General features: G+C 42.8%; 1 protein-coding gene across 3 annotated transcripts in view; it reads left to right on the top strand.

The window, feature by feature from the left end:
* The first annotated feature begins 590 nt into the window (after nucleotides 1-590).
* CBR4 (carbonyl reductase 4) overlaps nucleotides 591-25,030 on the top strand; it is a 215,986-nt gene continuing 191,546 nt past the window's right edge. The window contains exon 1 of one of the 3 annotated variants that reach the window (XM_069244101.1): nucleotides 591-708. The gene's annotated coding sequence lies outside the window, so the exon portion shown is untranslated. The other 2 variants (XM_069244109.1, XM_069244118.1) reach the window with 2 other exon arrangements.

Here is a 25,030-nt window from a genome sequence, read left to right as displayed (position 1 = left end):
TCAGATTGTATCCTTTGCAGATGATATGCAGCTTCTTCTCATCCTGGATAGGCACTCACCCAATGCCTTTAACAGGTTTAATTCATGCTTGACGGCTGTCTTCCATTGGATTCAGCGCAGTAACCTTCAGTGCAATGCCAATGAAACGGAAAACCTCTTATTTGGCTTGCCTCTACCAGTATTAAACGGTTAATACCGGTCCAGTATTGTTCCTGTCCCTCCAGCCTCTGCCTCCACAGGACGCAATATAAGGGTGAAATCTGACAAACGTGTGGGTTTTTCCACCTCAGGTGGCTGACGTAGTGGACGAACAGCCCTTGGATTAAAACCCCGGTCAGTGACCAACGTGTTTTAAAACAAAATGTCAGAAACACCGCCCCAACTATGGCCTGCTTTGAGGATCCACACCCAGATGAGCTACAACGACGACTGGAAGTTCGGAACTCTATTTACAAACACCAGAGGCACCCGCGGTCTCAACAGCCATCGAGCACGTCAGAATTTTGTACAACGCCCTCGGATTAGCTGAATTGCACTCTTGTCCAATCAAACACCCTCTTACAAAATACAAGTCCTGTCCACGCCCAGGCAACCCGGAGAATATGCTATGAGTCGACCCGGAAGAACTAAAATTACAAACTAATGTGGCTTGTTTGTAGTGTTCGGTAACGGGCAGCGGACAGTGGGCAGTTGTAACGGACGGCCCGTGTAAGTAACGGACGGCGTGTGAATTTACTTAATTCCTACAAAAGTGTCCGCCTCAATCTGGATCATAACAGCGTTAAACATGGAAATAGTTTAGAATCCTCCGGCCGCGGGGCTTAACCTTCTGGGGCTCCCCATTCAACCGTAAGACAATCGATATTTGTGAGGTATAGTAGACTGAGAGGGCACATCACATGGGGGCGTCATTTTGCATTACCCCACTATTAAACGTTTGTTTCCCGATACTACTTGGTTCCAGTTTACGAAATTACAAATCAGAGAGCCATTTAACTTTACATGAGAGGAAAAAATAAAAACATTTAGAGCGTAGCATTCTAGTTGATGGTTCAGTTTTTCAAGTGGGTAATTCTGTATACTTGCATGACAACATTTTATAAGAGGAAAGTTACTGACTACTATTGAAACAGGCATTTTCAGGCCGGAGGCAACCAAAATTAAGCCATTTTTGGTTTACAAAATCGAGAGTCTCCAACCTGCATAGGGTCTGTTGACATGTATGCAGTACTATAAACACACCAAAGGTAACATCTACCTCCACTCTCGGACTCATCCCAAACCCATTCTACTACTATGAACTCCAAAATAACCCTTCCTAGACTCTTCCCTCCTCTACTCCTGGCTCACCCCAAACCTCTGTTTATTACTAAGATGCCCTAAACCACCCTTCCAAATTCTCCCTCATTTATCCCTCCTTTACCTCATCCCAAACCCCGTTTACTGCTGTGATCTTCCCAATCCCTTTCTACAGACTCTTCTTTTCCCCATCTCTCCTGTACTCATCCCAAACCTCATCGTGCTACTATGATCTTCCAAGTAACAGTTCTGGATTCTCTATACTCTCCATTATTCTATTCAATCCAACTAACAGACTCGAGTCCTCTGCTCAAATTAAATCACACCTCCCTATACTAATACTGTTCTCATATTCCCCTATACTAATCCACCACTAATCCTTTTGATTTCCGGAGTAGCGTGCTACTTGTCGAAAAGCTCTTTGATGTCTCGTCAGGGCTAGAAAGCGCTAAATAAATACAATTACATTGCATTTTAAAGTAAGTGATTTCAAAGGCAAAGTGTAAAAGTCGATTTTTGGTACCACTTGGCACTTCCCTATCACATGTTTTTAGAGAAAAACACAGGTCATTAGCCAATGGAATACCTAAGAGACTATAACTAGTCAGAAAAGGAAAGATGGAGGGCAGCTATCGGGGACGTGAAAGAAAACTAAATCTGACATGGCATCGACCAGTTAGCAATAATGAAAAGATGTCAAAACATAGGAGTACCTTGTTTTTGGCTAAGAAAATGTTGACAATATTTCTTGTGCCTGCATAAACTGATAAAAATATTTTTGCGCTCTAGGCACCTTGTGTTCACTTCTTCAACGTTGGCAAAGGGTTTTCAGACCCAAGGATCATTTTCCCGGCACTGTCTCAGCATGTGCATTCAAAGCCATCCAAATTAGTACCAGACAATGGGACAAATGTATTGTTCCAGGGCAGTACACTATGGGTGCTAGATATGGCTACCATTCTCTAAGTTTACATCATGCGGATGAGCAGAAAAGAGGGGTAAGACACACAATGATTGAGTAATTTTCCAAGAAGATAGCACACTCAAAGCCTTCCATTTTCACTCCAGCTTTAAAATTCGATTCAATCAATCAAAGAAATTTGTAGAGCGCGTTACTCACCCGTGAGGGTCTCAAGGCGCTGGTCGGGGGGGTGAGGGGGGGACGGGCGAGGGAGGGTCACTGGTCGAACAGCCAAGTCTTGAGGTTCTTTCTGAAGACTAGTAGGTCTTTGGTTTTGCGAAGGTCGGTGGGGAGGGAGTTCCAGGTGAGGTGGGTTGGAGAAAGACCTGCCTCCTGTGGTGGTGTGCTGGATGCGGGGGACTGTGGCTAGGGCGAGGTCGGCTGATCGGAGGTTGCGTGTGGGAGTGTGGAAGTTTACTCTTTCATTGAGGTAGGTTGGGCCGGTGTTGTGGAGGGATTTGTGTGTGTGGATGAGGATCTTGAATGTGATTCTCTTGTCTATGGGGAGCCAGTGTAGGGATTTGAGGTGTGGTGAGATTTGTTCGTGTCGGGGGAGGCCAAGGACGAGGTGCGCGGCTGTGTTCTGAATTCTTTGGAGTTTGCGTTTGAGTTTGAGTGTGGTGCCGGCGTAGAGGGCGTTGCCGTAGTCCAGTCTGCTGCTGATGAGTGCGTGGGTGACTGTCTTTCTGGTCTCTGGGGGGATCCATTTGAAGGATTTTTTTAGGGTGCGGAGTGTGTGGAAGCAGGAGGAGGTTAGAGCATTGATTTGCTGTGTCATGGGGAGGGCGGGGTCGAGGATGATGGTGAGGTTGCGGGGTGGGTGCGGGGCCTAGGGCGGTGGGCCACCAGGAGGCGTCCCATGATTCAGTGTAGTGCAGTGTTATCAAAAGCTCAGTATAAGAGAACGCAATGGCAAGGCAGACAGACTACTGGAACTGGGTAGTTGTGAAAAGTTCTTTTATAATCAATTGAGAACTAGAAAAAATATTATGTATCTGAAAATGCAAATTATGCACAGTTGATTTAAATAGTTCTGTTGACACGGTGAAGCCACCTAGTCACTCTGACACACAGCTCTCTCATTCTGTGTATTTAATTTAATTGTTTGGAAGTTCTAAAATTTGTTTTACCTACTGGTTACAGAGGAATGGCTGCATCAGGAAATAGGATTTTTTTGTCAGATATTTCATATCGCTATGACAAAGAGTCTTTGTCTTTCAAAGTTTTGGTTGTTCAATTTAGTTGGCAATTAATTTTCTTCAAGAAATATTGTTCGTGTTGACTCATTGATGTCAAAGGCCTCTCTCTCCTTCATAATGATCTCATCTCAAGCCGTAGATGTAGCACTACATTTCATTGAGAATGGCAATTGGTTGTTTTATGTACTGCATGTATATGTTCCCTTTTGTAAACCTTGATGCAATTTAAAGAGATATCCTTTCAAGATAACTATTCTGCTATGTAAAGGGCGCTATTCGTGTTAAATTTTCTTTGCGTCAATGCAAATAAGATGCTATTGTGCTGCCATACATTTACCTTACTCTGCACTCAAGTCCTTATGCCTGCTTCATCCCAACCAAATCCACTGAACTTACTGTTTTGCAGTGCTTTCCAATATCCCAGTGTTGGGTGGGGGTTCTCTAAGCTGGAAGTTGAAATTGTTGGAAACATTTTTGACTTAAAATAAGATTAATTAAAACTGCAGCATACTGAACATTAATAAAAATATGTTATAAAAATAAAGGTATAATAAAATTAAGAACCTGCTACGTTGTGGGTCTGGCCCGGCTGCACAGTATTCATATGTAATGTTCACACTAGATTATACAAGTTGTATCATTTAGTTGGTTCAATATTGATACTTCGTTTTTTTCTGTGAGCTCCTAATATATAAATATGCCAGCATTTTCTTGGTGAGGTCAATCTCAGGATACAAAATTTAACTTATGACCAGTATTGCTTTGCACAGCCTAGATGTGAATTATGTCATGTATCTCAGCTCTAATATTGCTGCTAATAGAGAGTTATCTGTCTCCATCAGTTCCTTCACCCCTGCAGGTCCCTGTCAGCCCGTTTCTCCATTTAATATCCCCCAGCTTCAAGAATGATGCCCTCCCTTTTAGCTGTATGTGTTTATACCATGGCTCTGAATCTTTGGCCTTAGGTTTCCAAATACTTGGAACATAAAAGTGTATATACATCCAGCTTAATAATTTAGTTTCTAAGTGATCCAGCATAACTGTGTTGTGCTAAAGGTTATGGTGTCATTATGGGATCAGCACTGAATTAGAAGTAGCTGCTATGTCAACATCAAAGAGCAACCACAATCATGTTTACCAGTATATGCCTTAGAGGTGTCAATTAAGTTGTACTCTATTTATTTGTAGTTTTATTTAGCATGCATGAAGCACACAAGGGTAGCAGCACTCTTACATAGTAGTGTGAAGTTCCCCAATGTACAAAGTAAATGGTAATAGGTATACTATACAGGGCATAATGGTGTAACCCAATATGCTAATAGATTCAGGGATGCTAGGATGAGGTTCTATTGTAGTGGCATGCTGGGAGTATTTGGAAGCGTATACCAGATGGGGGCAGATTTAGCTCTGTATCTTCACAACAAAATGTGTTAAGAGACAGTCCACTTTCAGAAAAAAGACAAAGACCAGAGGTCTGCCTCATATCCAGTAAAGAGTTAATTCTTAAATAGTCAGCCTTTAGTCATCACTAATTACCAACAGGGATAGTTCTTGTCATATTTGGGATTCTCTGTGGAAAAGTAGCTCTTTGAGATCTTTGTTGAAGTTGTCATAGTAAAGGTATAGATTTCCATATAATAATGTGTCTCTTCTTGAGAAAGTTGACTTTAGAGTTTTCTTTTTAAAGAGAGGGTTTCAAGATGGAGCAATGCTGTGCTCAGTAGTGAGTGGAGCCATCAGTAATGACTAGTTTGTGGGCCAGGTAGTTAGTAATCCTCCTGTATGTGGCCTTGTGAACAATGCAGTCCAGATTAATAAGACTTCCACCCTCAATGGTCATTTTGGCATATGTAGAATTGGGCTGATATGGTCTGATCTTCTGGTACTGAGTATGAGACAAGCAGCTACATTGACGGCTGTTTGTAATGTGGTGAGTTGGATTTTGGATATGGTGAACAGCAAGAGAGGGTCCCAGTCATGGGTTGTTCACATGGGGATTATTTGGAAGAGAGTGAGTACAACCCTGTCTGGGGATGAATTATCTTAGCAAATTGATAAACACACATTTATGGTGGGTCTACTGTTTAATGTCCACTGGAGTGTGGGTACCTCATTCCTTTAGGCATCCTCTCCCACTCAATACCTTGAATACTTTTTAAGCAGGAAGCTGCAGGAATCACAGCACTCATATAATATCTGTACCAAAACAACAACAGCTAGGACAATGCAATCCTGAATTTGTTTCTGGCCATTGCGCCAGTCAAGTTTAGATAACTCGGTCTTTCAGCCTCACATTTCAAAAGGGTGGGCTTTCTTATCTTCAATAGTTGACTGCATCAAAGGAAGCTCTAACATCGTTAAGGGTTTCACCTCGCCCTTAGCCACTGTAATCCCCATTGCTTCCTCCCAACAACTTTGTGATAACTTATCCAACTTCTTACACAGCGAAATCCCAAACATCTACAGCAGCTTTGCACACCAGTCTAACCCCAGAGAACTTGTTGCTAACCTACACATCAGCAACCAAGACAGGGACCTGACAGAATGGACAGCCCTCACCAGAAACAACATGGTAGCATCCAAGTGGACCATCTACTCATGGGCCCCAAAGGACCCATGTCTTCACTATATCTGCAACCTGGCAACATCACCAATCAGCACCACCCTGACCTACATCATCAACATTTCCATCATGTCCACCACTTTTCCAGATTAATGGAGACTTGTAAAAATGAATGCCATCCTGAAGAAGCCCACAGCTGACCTAAGTCAGCTGAGCAACTCCTGACCCATCGCCCTGCTCTCATATCAAGCCATAGTGATTGAGAAGGCCATCAATCAGCAACTTACAATCCACCTCAAATTTCACCACCTTGTAGACAACACTCAATCAGGATTCCGAATAAACCACAGCACTGGAACAGCATTGTTCATGGCCACCAATGACATTCAAATCACCCTGGACTGAGAAGAAACACCAGCCCTTATCCTGCTTGACTGCTCCTCAGCCTTTAACACTGTCTTCTTTAACACCCTCAACAGAAGACTCCACAAGATTGACATACAAAGATCTGTTCTCAAATGGATCGGTTCCTTCCTCACAGGAAGAGCCCAAAGGGTCAGGCTGTCACCTTTCACATCTGAGACCAAGAGATTGATAGTCGGTGTCCCACAGGGATTGTCCCTCGACTCCACCCTTTTCAACATATACATGACACCGCTCGCCAACATCATCTGATCACAAGCCATTACCATCATCTCCTACACCGAAGACACCCAACTCATCTTCTCCCTGACAGACAAGATAACGGCCACCAGGGCCAACTTCACCAACTGCATGCCATGGTAGCAGACTGGATTAGAACCAACTGCCTGCAGATCAACTTCGACAAGACAGACGTACTGGTCTTTGGCAACAATACCTGCCCTTGGGACTCCACTGGTGGTCGTCAGAGATAGGACCAAAACCCACATCACAGTCCACGCAAGAAATCGAGCGATAATCCTAGATGACAAGTTCAACATGATGGTTCAAGTCAACACAATGTGCACCTCTTGCTTCCACATCCTATGCATGCTATGAAAGATCTTCAGATAGTTGCCTCAGAACACCAGAAGGACCATCAAGCAAGCACCCATTCCTAGCAGGTTGGACTACGGCAAGAGCCTCTTCGCGCGAATCGCCAAACAACTCCACACAAACTCCAGACAATCCAGAACATCACTGCAGGCTCGTACTTGACCTTCCACACCATGCCCACTTCGCACTGCACCTCAAGAAGCTTCACTGGCTCCCCATTCACAAGCGCAGCCAATTCAGAATTCTCACACACACATACAAAGCCCTACACAACACTGGACCAGAATACCTCAACCGCTGCATGTACTTTCACCAACCCACCAGACACCTTCTCTCTGCCCCTCACTCACACACATTAACCACATCCGCAAAAGCAAACCTGGAGGTTGATTATTCATCTACCTCGCACCCAAGACATGGAACGACCTCCCTAAACACACCATATCCTCCTCCTCACTTTTTGAGTTACGCAAGAAGCTGAAGACCTGGCTGTTCCAGTAAGCAACGTTGGCACCTCACACCTAAACTCCTGCCCAAGCACCTGGATACCTTCTCAGATGATTAGTGTGCTATGCAAATCAATATAACATAACATGACAACATAACATAACATATAACTAGGGCTCCCGGTTTTATTGTATATATATTTTTTTTAAACATTTCCGTCTGTATTTATCCATCATTATTTTTTGGCTATTGTATTGGGATTTATCCATATTTATTGTATGTCTGGAGAATAAATGGAGTTGTAAGATGGTAGATTTTCACACTTAGCTGATAAAAGTGCATTCATACTTTGATGCTTGTCATATTTTAGCAAGTTAGGCAGGCCAAATATAACAAAACTCTACACCGACAGGTAAATATTAGCATTCTATACAAATATATGTTAACATATGCCTGAATTTAAGGGAATCTCGTCCTGTTTTTAAATCTCAGGGTGTGTATCTGATTAGCACTTGGTTTGGAACTCATGAAGGATAAAAAGTGTGACTCATAAGAAGCACAATTTTCTGTGTTTTTCCGCTTTTAAATATAAATACAGACAGGAAATAGATTGGTTCTGTCTGCACTTATCTGTAAAGTCAGTAAAAACGAAAAAATGGAAGGCGTACATATAACATAATATAATGTACCTTACGTTCGTGCAGCTGCCCTTGTCTTCTGTGTCTGCCCGTGATGGAGCAGCATAGCAGGATCTCACTGTTCTAGTGTCAAGGTCACTAAATAGTGATTGTTTCCCCCTGTGTTTTGGGTGCAAGAACAACTCCCTCATTGAAAAAAACGTAAGAAAGTTCCTCTGCACTGATGTTTTGACTATATATGCTGCATGTTGTGATGGAATTTCTCTATATGCCTCATTACAAAAAAAGGGACTTCTTTGAACTTTCCTCAAAGATGTCGATCTCTTGCCAGCCGTATCACTAGTTATGTTAGATTGACAAACTCAATTGCTTCTGCACTGCCTTCCCTTATTTTTGTAAATCATGACACTGTGAGAAGATATGACTTTCTATGGCGCCAGACATGGAGCAACCGAGAAGTAGGCTGGCCAAGCGAGCACTGTGTTGAAGTGTGGGATGCAGTCCCTTGTTCTCTAAACAACCAAGTAATGTCTGTCTGTGTATATCAGTTTTTCCTCCTTTATGAAGGGAGCTGTTTTCTTGAAGGTCCTCAGGAATCTCCTTGTCTTCTCCATTGGTCTGTAGATTTATCGGTCAGATTCAGCAATATCTCATGCCTTGCATTCCCAGACACCCATAGATTCTCTCCCCTGGAGATAAGAATCAATATCCACTTTTATTTCCTTGGGGCTATCATAAGGGCATTAAACTTATGTTGTCTATGTCAAGCACTGCTGATGTTCCCTGTGCCACATCTGCTTCAGGGCAACAAAAAACAAAATCTATTCACGATAACAACCACCTGACCTGTTGCCCATCGGCTGTACTGTTGAAGTCGCCTGTGAGCGTTTTCCACCAAGCTCTGCTGAATTCCTCTGAAGCACTTGGTTCCATTTCCTCTTCTGGTACACTGCATGCCAAGTTAGGTACTCCACTATCTCTCCTCCTTGCAGGGGACCACACGTGGAACAATAAAGTCTCCCTGATTCTTGGATTCTTGCTTTTGTCTTTGCTTCATGCCCAATATGTGCTGGCCACACCGTCTGTTGACCAGGTAACATGCAGACAGATGTGAATGCCAGGAATAACATGAACAGGGGTGAATAAACTATTCTGTTAGGATGCAAAGACTAATTTCGAGACGTTACAGGCTCCACCTTGAATGCTTTCAAAATGAATATATTTACAAGCCTTGGAAAAAGCTCATCTACTCTACCCTGTTCTAAATACTCTTGGATCGGAAAACTAGCGTTGGGGCAAGTGCTTTGAAATAGCACCTCATATCTATTAACAAACCACAGGTAGTGCTGACCTCCTAGCAGTAGGCTTTTTTTTTAATGCACAGTCACACCACGTACTACGGCATGAGGATGCAAGAGCTCCTACAGCATGTGGATGCCAGAGCTCCTTAGTAACAGTACCTTTTTCGACAATGACAGTTCCAGATATTCATTATTGTTGTCAGCTCTTATAAAAGGGCATGGCGTTTATGAATATACCTGCTGACCATCATTCTTAGATATTGCTTTGTTCTGCAGGAGTGGTACATCACAAGTGTGTAGACAGATGACGTGCTGGATTATCTGCTCCTGGGAGCTATTCCACATCAAATTGATATTCCCGTAGCTGCAAAATCCACACTCCGTTTCTCGGTTGCTTGCGTTAAACTTATATCAATGGTTTACGATCAGTAATTGGCTTAAAAAGTAGGTTAAAAACACATTGATGAAACAGGAATGTGGAATTCGTATAGCCTGATGCCTGGGACATATTGTTTGGGGTCAAGGGCAACAGGTTTTCATGTTTATTTTGTCCTTAGGACAAGTAGGCCCAAACCCCTGCAGCATAAACCCTTTGGCTGCCAATTTACAGAGAAGGGAGGTAATATGTGTGTTTATATGTTAATGCTGTTCGAGCTTGTATTTATGGTTCATTAATGAAAAGCCTTTTTATTAGAGTGAGCACTGTAAATAAACGTTTTAAGGCCACACTACACTACTGACAGTAGTTACAGTAAAAAAAAGAAAAGTATAGAGACTTGTTTGAAAACTTTAACAACATGAGGCTAAGTATAATGCTCCCAGAATGCTCTCTGATTAGAATCAAATGTTTGCAGAAGCCTGTAAGCAAGAGTGATTTTTTTTTTTTTTTTTGCTACTATGAAATTTTAAGTGTTATTTCTTTGAAGCGTCATTTAGTAAAATGTGTAGATGCATGCTAGTATTTCCCAAAAATATTCCTAATGGAAAATCATTGTAACTATTTTCAACAAGGTTATGGGAAGCATGAAAATAAACAAGCACTGACAAAGCCAACCATTCCAACATTTGTTGTGAGCCTTTTGGTTTCGTCAATGCGTGTCTTGTTTTGACATGGCTTTTGTAACACTTTATTTATGTGGGAGCTACCAGGCCTTCACCTTTGCAACAAACACTGGCAAAAAGCAAAAAACATTTTTTGGTCTCAAAAAGGACACATTGCCACCAGTTGAGTAACAAAGACCCCACATCCCCTGCGGTGGGATATATGGCTTTGAATTATTGTCTTTCATGAATTCACAGGAACTTACAGAAGTGGACCAGGAAATTGTACTCCCAGAAAATATTTGCGAACTATATTTTAGCACGAGCAGATATGCATGTGTAGATTCACTCATGTGAAAATCTATTGAGCGTTTAAGATCATTTTCCCGGCAACCACTTTTTCCCCAGCCCTGGAAGAACTTTTTCTTCTGCCATTGTCAGGAGTACATTTCCAACCTTTCTCAGTATGGAAAAAGATTAGAGAAGAGCTAGTGAAAATTCTTAAACATGCAAGTTAGTAGGATTGCAGACTCAAAGGCATTCCAATCCTGGAACTATTGCTTACTGCTTCCTCCAGCCCCAGTATGTAGATATGCGAAAAGGTGGCAAAATAAAGAAGTTGCTGTAGTAGGGATTGAAATTGCAAGTATTCAAGCCCTATGATAGTAGTAGCCCTGGCATAATCAGAGAGGCTATTATCAGGGCTCTTACCTTTTTTTTTTTTTTTTAAATCTGTTTATTAAACTTAAAGTCAAACAAGGTCTGGACATAGCAGTACATTACATATATTTAGGTGAAAAATCACCTATCTTCTAACGTTTGTACGTTACACAGCATAGATACATTTCAGTGTACTGGCTTTCCATGAACATTCTATAACCAATAACATTAGACATGATAAATAATACTCTTAGGTATGTCTGTTGGCGTCCATTATGATAGTGGGAGCGTGAAGTTGTACAGGTTCCGAGGGCTACTTTTCTATGTGTGCTCTTTGGTATAGGGGGATAGTTGTGTCATGGGTCTGTCGTTGGGTAAATGTGGTGCGGGCTAGGCCTAGTGATGCAATAATTTGGATCTATTCTTGGCAGATTCAGTTATTGTGTGTAGGTCTAGGGATAGCGTATTTTAAGTTTACTAAAGGGTATAGTTCATGGGGGGTATTTGTCATCTCGAGATTCAATTCTAACTACAAAGAGATCCCAATTTTCAATCCCACCTTGTGTCTGGCCTCTATGCTGTGATTGCCTCAGAGTTTGAGCTTCCGCCAATGTGTAATCGTGCAGGTCACGTAGCCAGATGGAATGGGGAGGGGCATTTGGGGCCTTCCAATGTGTGGCTATCAGGCGTTTGTATGTCACGAATGCTAAATCTACAAACTTGTGGGTATGCTTATCTTTTTTTTTTTCGGTATCGTATATTAAGTAAACAGGATTCTGGAGTCTGGGTAAGCGGTTGGCCTGATAGGTCTATGGTTGTGTTGACGATTTGGTTCCAGCCAGTGTTGATCGTGCGACATTCCCAGACCATATGGTAGAAGGTCGCCGCGGGGGCAGCGCATCTTGGACATATGGAGTTAGCACCTGGATATATTTTATGAATACGAGCTGGGGAGAGATAAGCCTGATGCAAATAATTAAATTGCGTGAATCTTAGTCTAAAGTTGCGTGATACGGACTTGATCGAAGTGAGGGCTGTGTCCCAAGATTTTTGTGCTATTGGTGTAGGAAGAGCGGAATCCCATCGAAGTTTGACCTGGGTTAGAGCTTTACAACTTCTTGATAGGAGTATTTTGTATAATTTAGTAACAGTGTGTTTTGCCTCTCCCATAGAAAGTATTGCAGAAAGTAGGAGGGATTCGTTTGGTTCGTTTTGACCACGGCCCCATATGTTGCGTAGGAGATTATTAATGGCATTGAATGTCAGAAAGGCTCGTGGCTGTATTGCCCCCGCAGCCGTCAGATCTGCGAACGTGATTGCTCTGGATTCATTATATAGGTCTCCTGTACAGAGGGTATTAACTGTTCGTAAGTCATGATGAGAGGATAAGGCGTGGAAGCCCGGGAGCTATGGTACTGGGATTAAGGGAGAATAGGGGAGTGGTGGCATTTTGCCTTGTACATATCTCTTCCAGCAATGCCTGGCCGAGCTAAGCAGGGGAGTATTATGTCGTAAATGAGGAAGACCTGTTAATAACCATGCCAATATCTGTGTAGGGGTCATGTAATCCATTATTGCTGTAACCTCTGTGTTGGACGGCTCATTGAGCCATTTGGTGACCCATTGAAGTTGGGCTGCTGCATAATATAGCTCAAGGTTCGGCATACCTAAGCCACCTTCCTCTTGTGGGTATTGCGTGGTGTTTAGAGCTACTCTGCGTCTGTCTCTGCCCCAGAGTAAGTCAGTTAGTAGTGAATGCGCTTTATGGAAAAACGAGCGCGGTAAGGCCAACGGGAGTGCCGAGAAATAATATAAGAATCTCGGTAATATTAGCATCTTGACTATTGCTATCCGGCCCATGGGCGAAAGGGGCAAGGAACTCCAAAATGTCAAGGAGCCTCGGGTGGAGCGGAGAAGCCTATCTAGGTTACCTTCTCTTAGATCTGCCATAGAATGATACACTTGGACACCCAGGTATTTGAAGGTTTGGTATGACCATGGTAATTGATGTATGGGGGTTGATGTTTGTTGTTCAGGGGGCAAACAAGTGAGGGGAAAGATACAGGATTTAGACCAGTTCACATGTAAGCCAGACACCAGAGCGAAGCTATCCAGTATATGCATTATCTTGGGCAGGGAGTCAGAGTGGTTGCGTAAATATATCAGGGCATCATCTGCGTACAAAGAGATTATATGATATGCTTCGAACTCCCTTATTCCCCATTTATGTGCGTACCTCCTGATCTTAATTGCAAGTGGCTCCATAGCTATTGCGAATAGCAATGGTGATAGTGGACAGCCTTGTCTGGTTCTTCTGCTCACAGGAAAGGTTTCCGACACTACCTGGCCGGTTTTAACTCGGGCTGTTGGTTTGGAGTATAGTGTTGTGATCCAATTAATGAAGCCGCTCCTGAATCCAAACATCTTGAGGGTGTTAAATAGATATTCCCAGCCTAGCGTATCAAACGCCTTCTCGATGTCTAGTGACACAGTCACACTTTCTGGGTCAGTGGTGTTGTGCATGATACGAATTAGGCGCCTTATATTAATAAAAGTGTTTCTACCCGGGATAAATCCCGACTGGTCTGGGTGTATCAAGTCAGGTAGATGGGGGAGTAATCTATTTGCTAGTATTTTTCCAAGAAATTTGCAATCGGTGTTCAACAAAGAGAGTGGTCTGTATGATCTGACGTCCAGAGGGTCCCGCCCCGGTTTTGGTAATACCACTATTAGTGCTTCCCTCATGGAGTCTGGTAATTGTTTTCTGTTGCGCACTTCATTAAACACCTCTAACAGAGGTTGCAACAGGTGAGTGCTTTGCGAGTTATAATATTCTGGCGGTAAACCATCTGTGCCAGGGGTCTTGCCTCGCGCCATCTGAGAGAGGGCCAAGCGAAGCTCTTCAATAGTAATGGGGCCGTCTAGGATATCTGCGTTGTTGACGATGCTCAAGTTTTGGGGAATCTGAGTTAGGAATTCGGCAAGTTGCTGTTCTGTGGGAGGTGTAGAAGATTGGTATAACGTGTGATAATATGTGTAAAAGGCCTTGTTGATGTCAGTTTGGGTGTTGACCACTCTTCCTGTTTGTAGTTTGATAGCTCCTATCGGTGATGATTGCGGTGATTGGCGCACCAGCCACGCCAATAGTTTGCCCGATCTGTCCCCCTCAGCATGTTGTCTCATTTTAAAATGTCTATAATTGTGTTTACCAAGGCTGTCGTCTGTTTCTCTATATTTTGCTTTCAGTGATATAAGTGTTTCTGGTGGTGTATTGTTCGTTGAGACTTCAATCTCCGCTCTATGTATTTTGGCTTCCAATTTTAATAATTCTGAGGACAGCATTTTCTTAATGCCCACCGATGCTGCCAGGCAGTGCCCTCTAACTACTACTTTATGGGCATCCCATTCAATAGCTTGGGTTGATGTTGTATTTTTATTTAGAGAAAAATAGGTTGATAGGCATGTGGTCAATTCTGTGTTAAAGGGGGGGTCCGTCAAGGCGTCTGGCTGTAGGCGCCATGTTGGAATGCGGGCATGAATATAGCCCCACAGCAACATGGAGTAGTGTGGGTTATGGTCTGATATGGTGCGGGCTAGGTAGCCAGATGTAATTACCTTTGGGATTATGTTAGATGTAGCGAAGAACATGTCTAGTCTAGTATAGAGTTTGTGTACTGGTGAATAAAACGAGTACTCGCATAATGTGGGGTGGGAAGTTCTCCATATTTCAGTAAGCATGTTATTAGCAGCCCATTCTATCAGATCAAGCGATGCTCGTTTAGCCGGGGCGCGTTCTAGTGGGGGGATAGATCGGTCTTTTAAAATATCCAGAACGCAGTTAAAGTCTCCACCCTATATGGCATCCATTGCGGGGTCGCTGAGCATGCTACTGCCCATTGTCCCTAGAAAATCGCGTTGATTTGTATTAGGAGCATATAAGGTTATCCAGGCTAATGGGACGCCATCTAAAGTACCTTCTAGAACTACATATCGCCCGTTTGGGTCGCATTGTTTGTGGGACACTGTATATGGAACCCCGGGGGCTATCCAGATTACAGTTCCTCTGGCATATGACGAAAAGGTGGTCCCATATAATTGTCCTTTCCACTTTGTTTTAGTTAATGCCAGCAGGGATTTATCTAAGTGGGTCTCTTGTAGCATGGCTATGTGTATCTGGTGTCTCCTAAGATATGTGTAGATCCGTTGTCTTTTGCTTGCGGAAGCCATGCCCTTTACATTCCATGTTAAGGTTTTATATTGTGTAGTATAGTGTTTATTTTGTGATGCCATAGGGTTTGAGTAAGATATTCTGAGGGGATACCGCTCGGGGTTATGTAAGCCCAAATTTTCTTTGTTATTTGGTATCTATACCCAACAACTAGCTTTCTAGCTACTGAAGTGTGTGCCCTGCTTTTAAGGCTTACATTATGGTGTGACGCTCTATAATTAGTACATGTCAATACACATAATAACAAAACTTTCCATTCAACTACAGCTACAAGATCCGCTATGTTTAACGACAATAGCAGGTGAGATAAAAACAAGGGGATAATAAAACTTGTCTGCTTGGGATAACAGTCCATATAGTGCGGAGGGTGTTCCATGGTTACGGGTGGTGGAGTGATTTTAGAACCGGACAATTTTGCGCATATTGGTATCATTGCCAGGACCGAGCGGCGGCGGGCCGGGCACACAGGCCAGGGGAGGTATTTATGCAATCGCAAACAACGACAGTGACTAAATAGTAACAGCAAAAGAAATTATATCCTGTATATGGGAACAAGTATTTAACAGATGTCGACTGCTGTTCTTGGAGTGAGGTTTGGGCCCCGCTCAGCTTCCGTTGAGTCGGAGTGTAGCTCTAGTTCAGGTTCAGCTTCTGATTGCTCAGAAAGAGATGTCGGTGATACATTGGCAAAACGCTGCGCAGACTGTAGTAGTAGCGATCTTTCTTCTCGTGATTGTTCAGGGGAAGGTTTGTTGCCTTGTTTACTGCGTGGTTTACGTTTATTTCTCGGGGGTAGGCTTTTGTCATTAGGGGGTGGAGGATCAGCTAGTCCTTTTGCGTGAAGCCATGTCCATGCATCCTCAGGAGTAGTGAAAAATAGGGTACGAGTGACGTCTTGTACTCGGAGTTTAGCGGGGAACAGCAAGGAGTATTTAATATTGTGTTCTCTGAGACGCTCTTTGACCCGGTAAAATGAGTTTCGTTTTTTTTATACTTCCACTGTGAAGTCCGGGTAGGCGGTTATTTGCGTGTTCTCAAAGTGTATTGGGTTTAATTTTCTGAATAATTGTAGTATAAGGTCTCTGTCTCGGTAATTCAATAGTTTTGCTATGAGGGGACGTGGATAGGCACCCGGTGGAGGGGGTCTGCCCGGAATCCTGTGGGCGCGTTCTATAGAAAAGAACTTTGGAACGTTATTTTTCAGCACCGTTTCGGCCAGCCATTTTTCGATAAAGAGTTCTGTATTTGGGCCTTCGACGCGCTCTGGAAATCCCACAAACCGGATGTTATTTCGACCCGCGACCTGCCTTCGGCTTATTCAGCTCGTCGCTTAAGTGTCTCAACTTCTGCTGTTATGGCGCTTAATTGAGATTTAACTTCTAACATAGATGGTGTAAGGTGTGACGTATCTTTTTCAAGTTCAGCGACCTTTTCTGCTAGCGCCTGCTGATCCGTACGTAGCAGGTTAACATCTTCTGTGATTGAGCCAATTTTCGCTTCCAGAGTTGTTTTAGTTTCCAGTATGGCTTGCAGCACTTTTTCGAATTGTGTTGAGTGCGTTTGCAATGTCTCTTCCATTTTCTGAAGAGTTTGGTATGCGTCTGTGGCTCCGGATGCCAGAGGCGGGTTAGTTGGGCCCATGGTTTCTGGGGGTACACGTGGGGTCTTTGGTTTTATTGCCAAACTCCGAATTCAGCGTTGTGTTATTTAGTTTTGTCACGGAGGCTAAGTGCTGCAGCGTAGGCGGCCCGTCATTCGCGATGCATAGGAGTTAAACTACGGCCCGGTGTCTGCGAACGACAGGCGGCCTCCACCTTTCCCCACACTACGCACTCGCCGGTTGGCACTGCGAAGGACTGTTCCTATTTCCGCTAATTTCTGCGCCGTTGTGGTATCGGCACTTTATCAGCCTATCTACTAGGCACTATTTTTCTTTGTTTGCCCCTGTTGTGTTGATCAGGCTCGCTCTCTCTCTCAAGTTTCTACTGCCTACTATAGCTAAATCGCGTTGTTTTTGGCTCCTTAGCAGCAATATTACTATGTGTCTAGCGGTTTTTCCAGACGTTTATTCTACCAGCCAAGGGCCCATCCGTCCTCTGAAGGAATACAAGATGTCTATGGGGTGCGCTGCTCATTCTGTTCAGTTTCCCTCACAGTCGGGCCCTCGCCGGGGCGGGAGTCCTAGAGCTTCGCACTTACCGCCTCTTGGGAGCCCTGTAATTCAAAGCCAGCACGGTTCCCGTCGCCTTAGTTTTTCAGATCAGGAGCACTCGAGTGCTTCTCAGCGCAATCTCGTAGCAGTGGGGGGCGCTGCGTGTGTCCCTCGAGTCTAGCGCGAGTTAGGCTTCTACAGCAGCTCCCTCGGGCCTATACGCGTTGCCACCTCTGCATCATTGGTTCCATGCCTGGGGAGAGATGGTTTTCATCCCCATAGCGGGTCTGGACAACTTTTTTGCAGCATCTCGCTTTTGCTTCTGTTTGGGAGCTCTATAATCTTGTAGCCAGCGCGGCTCCTACCGCCACATTTTTCCAGGCCACAAGCGTTCGGAGGCTTCGCAGCACGATCGCGCGGCAATGGAGGGCGGAGCGAGCGTCCCTCGGATCTGGTGTGAGTTGAGCGTCGTGGGCCGCTTCCTCAGGTCTGTGCGTGTTGCCACTTGTGCCCCGATTACAAAATCCTGTACTTACTGCTTCGCGGGAGCTCCGCATTGTGCAGTCAGCGCGATTCCGGCTGGCTCAGCTTTTCGATTCAGAAGCACACGGTGCTTCACAGCGCGACCGCGCGACGTGGCAGGGCGCCACGAGCATCCCTCGGGCCCGGCGCGAGTCACTCGTCTAGGGCAGCTTCCTCAGGTCCGTGCCCGACATCGCCGCCGCTCCACCGGCTCCGCAACTAGGAGGGGAGGTTTTTTACCTCCGCAGCGGATCAGATCATCTTTTTGCAGGATTTTGATTATAGGCCGGGTCGGAGCTGTGAGTTATACGTCCGACCCGGTCGCCATCTTGGACACGCCCCCATCAGAGCTCTTACCTAATGAGTTTGCTGTCATAATTTATCGCCGAACTACATGGCACCAAAGTAGATGTTTTTACAGGCCAAGTAGATTTAAGAAGCAACCTGTCCCATGGACAAGAAGATAATTTATTAAATTCCACACCACTGACGAAAATGTTGGTACCACCAATGATTGTTAATGTCTTTTTTCAATTTGTAAGCACATTTTATTTAGTGGAAGGCATTGCTTTGTTCGCATATGTTATGAGGTCTGTTCATCCTAGCTCGTCTTCTCGCAATAAACTGCCCCAAGAGCGCAGGGGCTTGCATCAATAACACGCTCAATAACAAACTTCTGGAAATGTTTGCACCTCTTCTGGATGAGCACATTATGGCTTTTCAGTATTAATTTCTGACACACATCTTTTCTCAGGATCAGATAGTTTTAGCGATTCTTCAGCACTATGATCACCCAAGATGGACAGTGACGTTGTATTGCACATAGTAAAGTAGTCTTATATGTAGACAGTGGTTTGAGGTCATTGACGAGGCTGACTTTTAATGTGTGTGGATGTGGTGCTGTTAATGAATTAACCTACTTAACCTCATCCATAAGGAGATATACTTTACAAATAGTGACAAGTACGGGAATCAGCACTTAAAAACTACCTTAAATAGATATCAGAGCATGTAAGCAGGATATTATGAGTGGGAAGTTTCAGCATGATCAAGGTACGTTTAGGCGGATCAACTGTGAAAATGAGACAACCTTTTTCTACAAAATTTGCGACCATGTTTTGCAATTGTCTAGTGAACAAATAACTGCTCTAAAGATATAAACATTTGTGCCACTACACTACTCATTTAAAAGGTCACAGCACTATTATGAGCGACTTTGCCATATCCAAAACTTTTAGTGTATGAGTGATGGAGTCAGTTACAGCTTGTGCGAGTCTGAGCACAGTGATAGATGTGCAATTGGCTGTATTGTCTTTGTTGACCTGACAGTGGTGGTCTGGAGCAATGGAAGGAAGTGTTGTGCTTTACTTAGTAATCATTATATCTCCAATGTAACTTGCATTTTGGTGTGTGAAAGCATTGATATAAACGCTGTCAGGTAGATCTTGATGTTCAAGAGCATCATTTCACAAAGCTGCATTTAAAGGCTAAAATACCGATGTCACGAGTGGAACGAGCACTGAGCTGAGTTTGGATCTCACTGTGCTCGTGGTGACAGATCAGAATGTAGCAATGAAGAGCCAGCGTCATGAACATGAAACATCTGTGGAGCAATAAAAACTAAAATAAAACTGCATGTCTTTATTTGTAACAGAGAGAGTAAGTATAGGAATGATTTGAAGAAAGAGAAATTGGGCATGCATTTCTCACCACCGAAAAAAACAGTTCCTGATTCCTGATGATTTGATGTGTAGACTTAGGGAAGAAGACTTGCCAGAATGGTATTATTCACTGTATGTTTTCAACGACATACATACTGGTGTTCTACTTCTTTTGAAAGCAGATGATGCTTATCAGTGAGGAATGAATAATAGTGACTGGGATGGATAAAATATGAAAATACAGAAAACGCAAGAGTACAATACATATTATGTTGACATTTTTCATGTGAAACATTTATTAAGGATAAATGCAAGGTCTTGAAAAATTATACACATTTTTACCAGACCTGCAGGTTTAATGACTTAATGGTCTACCTGTCCTAACTAATGCACTTGACGCATAAACCGGTCTCCAATTGTGTAATCCTGAGTGAATATTTTATTTCACTGCGTTTTGTTTGATGTAATAGATCAAACCTTTGCTCCATATATAAGAATCTAGCTCATATATACGGTGCATATGACCCCTGACATGCCTTTTAGTTTGTTAATAGCATTGTCATCAGGGCACCTGCAGGAATGTTTTTAAGTTCATGTTTAAAAACTGTAACTTTTAATATATATATATTACTAAAGCCGGAAATCTGGTAGGGCACTGTTATTTACAGATAGCACATTTTCCATTGAAATGGCCTTATACTTTCCCACTGACTTGGAGTTCTTCTGATAAAACCTTATAGCATACAAACAATAATGTGTGGAAATCGGGTTTAAGCAAATATTTATAATTTGCACAACGCCAAGTAGAATGTACTGATTTGTTTTGAGCCTATTTAAATATTTTTTTCCATCAAACTTCAGAATTACAAGTGTGCTTTCTTAACTGCTGATATACTTTGAAATATTTGAACAGTTCGTTTGCAAACTAGTTAAGTGTGTGTTAGGAAAATAACTGACATCCTATAGCCTTTCATTTCACACTCCCTGTACCAAAGCACGATTGTCAGGCATTTCAATTTACAAAATCCTCTAACTTGGCAGTTAAGGAGAGAAAAGTAAAGACCACTCTCCAGGCTATAGCCCTCTGGCCAGGACCAGGATGGGGCAGTAGGACCTAAAAATAGCTCACTCTCATAAAATCTGACACAATATAGCCAGTGGGCAGGAGATTGTTCGAGACCTGCATGTGGTAAGTGTTTTTCAGAATGTATGTTTTTTGATTTTTGAAAGTTTGCAAAATAATCTTGCATGTCAGTTTGGATATTGGATAACAGCTACAGGTTTCTTTTTGACATTTCCTGGGAAGCCTGACATAAAATGAGCAAAGTAGAAGGACTTTGCACTTTATGCAAGAGTACGTGGAGCAAATATGAGTGCAGATAGAAAACCCTCATTAGTAATGCTTTATTATTGTGCAGAGGTACAAGAAATATGTAAAAAAGTATACAGTTTATTAGAAAAAGAAGCGAGGTGTGTGAATGAATATGACATTTTTGAGAAAAGTTAATTGTGTACTATTTACCTAAAGTAATCAGAATATTGTGAAGATGATACTTTAGGATGAGAGCACAGAGAATGGATAAAAGTGTAGGTTTAGTAATTGACCCGAGACAGTTGGCAGGTTCATGTGTGTAACAAATTGAGGAAAAAAAGATGTCTGTTAATGTTACACCGAAAGTCTGTAAAAGTGAGAAAGGCGCGTAGTTGAAGCATGGTCTTACTTTGGTTGATATACTAATTCTACCCATGAGAGTAGACAGTACCATGATGGGGGAAAACCAAGAAGGAAGTTGAGGAGTGTGGTACTGTTAAGCTGATTGCCAGTAAGAGATGTGAGAATTCAGGTGTGAAAGAGTGAAGAAAAAACATGCAAAGGACCTTGTTTTAAGTGTTGAATCGTTGAACATTTTGCTTCTCAAAAGGATTGTCTTGCAACAAAAAAAATCACGCAGGAACTGTGGAGAGAAATAGTGGGTAAGAGGTAAGTTTGCACTCCCTATCATTGTTTTTTGCTGCAGTGTAGTCTTTCGTCTCTCCTTCAGTGGTAGCAACATTGTGGCCGTGGAGTGGTTTCTTCCTGTCAGCAGGCATGTGTTAGGCCTTTTGTGCTGGGCTCTCTTGTGTTCTGGAGCAGCTCATGGAGTCAGCATGTATGTGGCGGTAAAGGTACTGGCATCGGCCATGATAGAAGGTTCAACTCTAAGATTTCTGTCATCACTGTATCACCTTCTGCAAATTAGGAAAGGTGCAATCCAAGATTGGTGAATTATTTTCTCCTATAAAAGTCAATTTCTGTTAGTCTAGTTAAATTTGTTCCCTTATATAAGGAATTCAGTAATTTTTCGACTTGCCTCGTAGCGCCGAAGAGCAGTAGGGGTTTGATCCCCCCATGAATTCTATTTCTGTGTTATCCACCTCATTGTCTGGATTATTTCTGGTTTAGGGCTTTTTCCTTCCCTAATGATCAATTATGTACAACACAAGTCCTCTTCACGTGTAGTTGCTCAGTGAGAAAACAAAGTGAGTGCAGAACAGAGTTGCCACCTACCGTGGACTGACACCAAAACAGAAAGCTTTATAGCGATTCCCCACTTTTGCGGACTCTTATTTTTTGCTTTTCTGTTCTATCGTGTTGTGGTATTCTTTATGCTGTTGTCACCATGAGGCTTGGCTTTCACCTGGCGTATCAACCCCAGTTTGAATGCACATTCGTGTCAGTGGAAAGGAAACAATGCCGCCAGAAAAAGTAGAAAGCACAAAAGGCATTGAATGTGGTTGAATGCATGGAGTCACGCTGTAGTGGCTTCAATTTAAGAAATCCCACACCGACAAAACTCCAATAGTGGATATATTCCTTTACAAGCAGAATATCCAGTACAACAATTGGTATATCTAACCTGTACCAAAAAGACAGTGTTACCCCCAGGAGGGTCTTGCAAATCAAGGTGCCCACTGAGATCGACGCATGACACATACTAAATGGACAGAAACCAACACTAAATTTCAGGACACCAGATTTGTTCATGTTTGGTGACTCCTTGAAAGCTGGAAAGTCAGGAATGACACCTAAAGTTGTAGAAGATTTACTGGATGGATGGGTGAATGTATGTATGTATATGTATATGTATATGTATATATATATATATATATCATACCCACATTCTTAAAGTATGTGAAACTACTTAGATGTCATTTGTGCACACTGTATAATTGTTGTATGTCTTTCATTTCAAGGAATTGTGAAATCACGTGTCAAATGTGTATAGTGTATCATTGTTTGTCTTGTATATCATTTTAATTTTGTTGGTGAACAACGGTCATTTTCTTTCAGCTCTATAACAGGTACCCCTACACCCATTCTCCTGAACAGGGTCAAGCTCCATTTTTTAGAAACAGCTCTTTTTCTGAGGGCTGATAACCACATGTTAGGAAGTATAGTAGTAGTTTTTCTGCTAATGTTCTGATTAACAGCAGAAACTGGGAGGAACACATTGAAGGAGTAAAGAAAGTAGCAACCATCATTCGGATCAAGGATTAATGTTTAAGAAGAGAAATTCTAGTATGTGTGCTCATAAATTGAATACCTTGGTCTCCTATTCACCAAGGAGGGAGTGATGCTTAAAGAGGATTTAATTGAGACTGTTACTAAAATGTCCACTCTAAGGAACAAGGAAGCACTTCTGTTATTTCTATGCATGACCGAGTTTTATGCCAAGCAGAAGCTGTAAGAAAACTATTGAAAAAGATCAGGCAAGATCTTTGGTCTGAGAAATGTCAAAGAGAGTGTAAGAACTTAAACAATGATTTGGCAAGAGCACCAGACTAATGGCCTCATTACGAGGCTGGTGGTCCTAGGACCGCCAGCCTTGAAGTGGCGGTCGGACTGCCGCACTCCAGGCAATCCGACCGCCAAATTACAACTTCAGTAGGCGGACCTGCCTAAAGATCACAATCCCCACCATAAACATCGTTCCCAACGTGGTGACGGTGGTCAGGATTGTAACCAGCCAGTGTGGTGCTGAGCTCAGCATCTCCTGGTTGATTACAACCTCACTTTCTGCCAGCCTTTTCATGGCGGGGACCCCACCATGAAAAGGCTGACAGAAAGCCAGTGCCTGGGGCCATGGGGGGGCCCCTGAACTGACCATGCTCATGGCCCATGGCAGACAGTGCACATTCCGAGGGTGTTCGTCGGCCCCCTCTGTGCTACAGTATGGGACTCGACTCCCATAAGGGAGCCGAGTCCTCTATCATAGCACTGTTCCTGCCGAACTGACCGGCGGGAACATTATAATACGCTCGGGGGAGGCGTCACCTCTATGGTGTTGGTGTCCTTCCCTTCAGTTTGGCAGTCCAACGGTGGGACTCCTAAACTCATAATGAGGCCCTTAGTCTTTCAATCCGAATTTATTTTAGATGTAGCCTTGTTACTGATGCTAGCAATAAAGGATTAGGAACAGTTTTGATACAAGATATCAATGAGGAAGGAATAACTCTGGCTTTTGGTTCTAGGACATGAGGAAGGACTACAAATAGTCTCCCCCTTATAGAAAAATAAGCACAAGTAGTAGTATGGATGATAAGTAGGTTTAAAGGTTTGTATATGGCACACATTTTACCTCAAACACAGACCACAAGCCTCTGATGGAGATTTTTAAGAAAAAGGGCCCTGGCACAGTTTCATTATGCATTTGTAATGGGGTGATTAAGTTGTAGGAACACATGTTGATGATTCATATATGTGTGAGAGTGAAATAAAGTTAAGACTGTTTTTCTAGATTGGTAGATGAAAAGAAAGCAGAAGTTGTTGCAGATAAAAGGCACAGTGATCAGTGAAATGTGGAAAACGTTTGTGTGGTAAGCCAATGGGCTATTACTGAGAAACAACGGATTGAGGCATTGGAAAAAGGCTTGTCTGTATGATGTATTATAATTCATTAATTGGAAATAAATGCCATCACATAAGTCGAGTGAAGATTGCAAACCTTTTTGGACCATTAGGAAAACAATTATTTATGGGTTTGATTTTTAGAGGCACACTTATTTTTACTTTCTAGCAACATACAGACGTTACTCAAAATTGCTCCTGTGATAAACTTGAGGATAATAAGATCAAATAGAGAAGAGGCTCTGATATTTGGTTGTCAGCTCTTGATCTAAATTTAGAGGTTAATTAAGGATTATTCCAAATTATGTGGTAGTTATAAGGTATGTAAAGTTAGGACTCTTTACATGGTATGTAGGAAATTGCTCAGAGGGCCATGGTAGGGCATAACATTGGATCTAGTATGACCTTTTGGTCTTAGTTGATATGTTCATCTCATGGTTAGCAAAAGCTTGT

Source organism: Pleurodeles waltl, chromosome 1_2 (genome assembly GCF_031143425.1).
Source record: "Pleurodeles waltl isolate 20211129_DDA chromosome 1_2, aPleWal1.hap1.20221129, whole genome shotgun sequence".
NCBI lineage: Eukaryota > Metazoa > Chordata > Amphibia > Caudata > Salamandridae > Pleurodeles > Pleurodeles waltl.
Note: the sequence above shows the minus strand (reverse complement) of the source record. Positions and strands in the feature narration are given on the sequence as shown.